Source organism: Zea mays, unplaced genomic scaffold, assembly GCF_902167145.1.
Source record: "Zea mays cultivar B73 unplaced genomic scaffold, Zm-B73-REFERENCE-NAM-5.0 scaffold_273, whole genome shotgun sequence".
Taxonomy (NCBI): Eukaryota; Viridiplantae; Streptophyta; class Magnoliopsida; order Poales; family Poaceae; genus Zea; species Zea mays.
This window is the reverse complement of record NW_023366897.1, coordinates 1-5,000: the sequence shown is the minus strand read 5'-3', so window position 1 is coordinate 5,000 and position 5,000 is coordinate 1. Positions and strand designations below refer to the sequence as shown.

At 59.5% G+C, this 5,000-nt stretch overlaps 1 non-coding gene and 1 pseudogene across 1 annotated transcript in view; both read right to left on the bottom strand.

Moving 5' to 3' along the window:
* Positions 1 to 1,632, bottom strand: part of LOC118474410 (28S ribosomal RNA) — a 3,312-nt gene extending 1,680 nt beyond the window's left edge. The window contains exon 1 of the ribosomal RNA XR_004854122.1: positions 1 to 1,632. This exon is cut by the window's left edge and continues 1,680 nt beyond it. This is a non-coding gene — a ribosomal RNA (28S ribosomal RNA).
* A 215-nt stretch (positions 1,633 to 1,847) lies between these two features.
* On the bottom strand, positions 1,848 to 1,997 carry LOC118474393 (uncharacterized; annotated as a pseudogene).
* Positions 1,998 to 5,000: the final 3,003 nt, after the last annotated feature.

The window sequence follows — 5,000 nt, the reverse complement described above, 5'->3', positions numbered from 1 at the left end:
CGGGCGTTAAGCAGAAAAGATAACTTTCCCGAGGCCCCCGCCGGCTCTCGGACCTTCCTAACGTCGCCGTCTGCCGCCACGTCCCGGCTCGGGAAATCTTAACCCGATTCCCTTCGGGTGACGCGCGTGATCGCGCTATCTGCCGGGTTTCCCCGTCCCTAGGATCGGCTACCCATGTGCAAGTGCCGTTCACATGGAACCTTCCCTCTTCGGCCTTCAAAGTTCTCATTGAATATTGCTACTCACCAAGATCTGCACGACGGCGCTCCGCCCGGGCTCGCGCCCGGGTTTGCGGCGGCCGCCGCGCCTCCTACTCATCGGGGCATGTCGCGCCCAGATGGCCGGGTGTGGGTCGCGCGCTTCAGCGCCATCCATTTCGGGGCTAGTTGATTCGGCAGGTGGAGTTGTACACACTCTTAGCGGATTTCGACTTCCATGACCACGTCTGCTGTCTTAATCGACCAACACCCTTGTGGGTTCTAGGTTAGCGCGCAGTTGGCACGTAACCGGCTTCGGTTCATCCGCATCGCCAGTTTGCTTACAAAAATGGCCCACTTGGAGCTCCGATTCCGTGGCACGGCTCACCGAAGCAGCCGCGCCGTCCTACCTATTTAAAGTTTGAGAATAGGTCGAGGGCGTTGCGCCCCCGATGCCTCTAATCATTGGCTTACCCGATAGAACTCGTGTGGGCTCCAGCTATCCTGAGGGAAACTTCGGAGGGAAACCAGCTACTAGAGTTCGATAGTCTTCGCCCTATACCCAAGTCAGACGAACGATTTGCACGTCAGTACGTTCGAGCCTCCACCAGAGTTTCCTCTGGCTTCGCCCCGCTCAGGCATAGTTCACCATCTTTCGGGTCCGACAGGCGTGCTCCAACTCGAACCCTTCACAGAAGATCAGGGTCGGCCAGCGGTGCGGCCGTGAGGGCCTCCGCTCGTCAGCTTCCTGGCATCTCAGGTTTCTGAACGTCGACTCGCACGCATGTCAGACTCCTTGGTCGTGTTTCAAGACGGGTCGGATGGGGAGCTCGCAGGCCGTTGCGGCGCAGCGCCCGAGGGGCGCGCCAGAGGCGCGCGGTACCGTCCGCGCCGACGACGGCTGCGGGGGCGCCTAGGGCCCCCGGGCTTTGGCGCGGGGCGGGGCGACAACGGTCCACGCCCCGAGCCGATCGGCGGACCAGCAGGAGCCGTTCCGCATACGGGCCGTGCGCGTCGCCAGCCCCCATCCGCTTCCCTCCCGGCAATTCAAGCACTCTTGACTCTCTTTCAAAGTCCTTTTCATCTTTCCCTCGCGGTACTGTTCGCTATCGGTCTCTGCCTGTATTTAGCCTTGGACGGAGTTTACCGCCCGATTTGGGCTGCATTCCCAAACAACCCGACTCGTTGACGGCGCCTCGTGGTGCGACGGGTCGGGCCGGACGGGGCTCACCCTCCCAGGCGTCCCTTTCCAGAGAACTGGGCCCGGTCCGTCGCTGAGGACGCCTCTCCAGACTACAATTCGGGCGGCGAGGCCGCCCGATTCTCAAGCTGGGCTGCTCCGGTTCGCTCGCCGTTACTAGGGGAATCCTCGTAAGTTTCTTCTCCTCGCTTTATATGCTTAAACTCAGCGGGTAGTCCCGACTGACTGGGGTCGCGGTCCGAGGGCAAGCTCGGTCGCTCGATGGGTCCTTAGGGCCGAATGTCCGGCCGCGCCCGTGACGTGCACCGAGAACAACTTGATGTCGCCCACCACGGCTGCGCCGGCGCGGTTCGCCGGCAGCCCCTGCTTCGGCCCACCTCGCCCTGCGGCGCGGGGGGCCAGACGCCACGTCCCTCGCCCCGCGGGGGGTGTGGGAGTGTCTTTTGGCGTGACGCCCAGGCAGACGTGCCCTCCGCCAGAAGGCTTGGCGCAACTTGCGTTCACAAACTCGATGGTTCGCGGGATTCTGCAATTCACACCAGGTATGCATTTTGCACGTTCTCATCGATGCGAGAGCGAGATATCCGTTGCCGAGAGTCGTGTCGATTAAGGTGTAAACGCTGCTGTGGGAGCGAAGGCGGGCCGACCGCTCCGCGGGCAGGAGGTAGTACTGGTGTTCCTTGGCGCCCGGGGCGCCGTGGGTTCTTTTCGCGGCACCCCCCTTCCCCGCGGGAGGTTCGGGGGGGGCAGCGTGCGGGCCGGAGCCCGGCGGCACGGGTGACTCGTTCGCGGTCTGTTTTGTTTAAGGGTCACGGCAATGACTTCCGCAGGTTCCTACGGAAACCTGTTACGACTCTCCTTCTATAAATGAAAGTTCAATGGACTTCTCGCGACGTCGGGGGCGGCGAAAGCCGCCCAGTCGCCGCGATACGAACACTTCACCGGGACCAATTCAATCGGTAGGAGCGACGGGCGGTGTGTACAAAGGGCAGGGACGTAGTCAACGCGAGCGATGACTCGCGACTAGGCATCCTCGTTGAAGAACCAACAATTGCAATGATCTATCCCCATCACGATGAAAATTCCAGATACCGGGCCTGTCGGCCAAGGCTATCTACTCGTTGGATAACAGTGTAGCGCGCGTGCGGCCAGAACATAAGGGCATCACAGACCTGTTATTGCCTCAAACTTCCGTTGGCCCTAAACGGCCATAGTCCCTCTAAGAAGCTAACTACGGAGGGATGGCTCCGCATAGCCTAGTTATGCCGTGCTGAGGTCTCGTTCGTTAAACGGAATTAACCAGACAAATCGCTCCACCAAACTAAGAACGGCCATGCACCACCACCCATAGAATCAAGAAGAGCTCTCAGTCTGTCAATCCTTGCTATGTCTGGACCTGTAAGTTTCCCGTGTTGAGTCAAATTAAAGCGCAGGCCCACGCCTGGTGGTGCCCTTCCGTCAATTCCTTTAAGTTTCAGCCTTGCGACCATACTCCCCCGGAACCCAAAGACTTGATTTCTCAAAGGTGCCAGCGGGTCCTATTAGTAACACCGCCTGATCTGGTCGCATCGTTTATGGTTGAGACTAGGACGGTATCTGATCGTCTTCGAGCCCCCACTTCGTTCTTGATTAATGAAAACATCCTTGGCAAATGCTTCGCAGTTGTTCGTCTTTCAAAATCCAAGAATTTCACCTGACTATGAAATACGAATGCCCCGACTGTCCCTATAATCATTACTCCGATCCCGAAGGCCAACACAATAGGACCGGAAATCCTATGATGTTATCCCATGCTAATGTATCCAGAGCGATGGCTTGCTTTGAGCACTCTAATTCTTCAAAGTAACGGCGCCGGAGGCACGACCCGGCAGTTAAGGCCAGGAGCGCATCGCGGCAGAAGGGTCGAGCGGGGTTCTCGCCGTGAGGCGGACGGCCGGCCCGGACAAGGTCAACTACGAGCTTTTTAACTGCAACAACTTAAATATACGCTATTGGAGCTGGAATTACCGCGGCTGCTGGCACCAGACTTGCCCTCAATGGATCCTCGTTAAGGGATTTAGATTGTACTCATTCCAATTACAGACACTAACGCGCCGGTATTGTTATTTATTGTCACTACCTCCCCGTGTCAGGATTGGGTAATTTGCGGCCTGTGCCTTCCTTGGATGTGGTAGCCGTTTCTCAGGCTCCCTTCCGGAATCGAACCTAATCTGTCACCCGTCACCACCATGGTAGGCCCCTATCCTACCATCGAAAGTGATAGGGCAGAAATTTGAATGATGCGTCGCCGGCACGAAGGCCGTGCGATCCGTCAAGTTATCATGAATCATCGGATCGGCGGGCAGAGCCCGCGTCAGCCTTTATCTAATAAATGCGCCCCTCCCGGAAGTCGGGTTTGTGCACGTATTAGCTCTAGAATACTAGGTTATCCGAGTTAGCACGTACATCAACAAACTATAACTGATTTAATGAGCCATTCAGCAGTTCACAGTTCGAATTAGTTCATACTTGCACATGCATGGCTTAATCTTGAGACAAGCATATGACTACTGGCAGGATCAACCAGGTAGCACGTCCTCGCAGACGGGCCAGCGCGGCCTCGCGCGGAGGCGTCGTGCCGGGCTGGCCGTCGTTCATTCGGGCGGACCGATCTTGGCGCGTGACGCCAACGCGTCTCCGGCCTCAGCGTGAGCCACATCCGAGACCAAAAGCGCCAGCGAGGTGTCCTCGGTGCCGCCGGCATAGGCGACGGCGGCACGAGGCAAAGCCGGGGCGCTTCTCGAGCGACGAGCCGCACCCCGGGGGGTGAGCTCGACGAAGGCAACGTGTATCGAGCACGGTCCCGTGGGAGGTAGCAGCACGCAAGCACTTCTCAAGCAGCAGCACAGGATGCCCGCACGAGCGATGGGACACCCGGGCCGCCGGAGTCGGCCGCACGGCAGAGGGGGTCCTCCAAGCAGTCACGGGTCCAAGACAACTCATGCGCCAGCGTAGCCGCTACGGTCGGGCCATCCAAAGCATCCCCCGCGCGGGCGCGGCGGGTCTGCTTGCGAGGACGGCGACCGAAGGTCCACCGAGAGCGCGGGAGAAACGGGAAAACGCATCGAGCAACGGGCCATCCCACGGTGCAGCCACTCGTCCAGGGCGTCTGGCCGGCGGTTAGCCAGCCATAGCCGGTTCGTGGCTGCGTCACGGCCGAAACCACGGCCCGGCCAGGCAGCCAACAGCGCCAGCCGGAGTGGGCGCGGTAGGGTGCCGACCGGCCACGGTAGGCCGCGAGGGGGTGCGGGGATCGGCGAGGAGACCTGGAGGAGACGCTTGGGAAACGCTATGGTTTCAAGCAGCGTTTCGCCAGGGTTTCGGCTGCACGAGTTCCCTACCCCTATATACCTGAGGGGCATACCCCCTCCCAGGAATGGGGAGTTCTGCCTTCAGGAAAACCAGGGCATTTCCCAGTACCCCACGAAACCATCTAAGATGGCGGGACACAGCGTTTTTGCTCAGAATCAGGGGTTTCGCTAGCGTGGAACCGTTTTCCCTCACGGGTGGACCCGAACTTCCACGTTCACGCGGGGGTGACCACGGGAGGGTCCTGTGCCCTT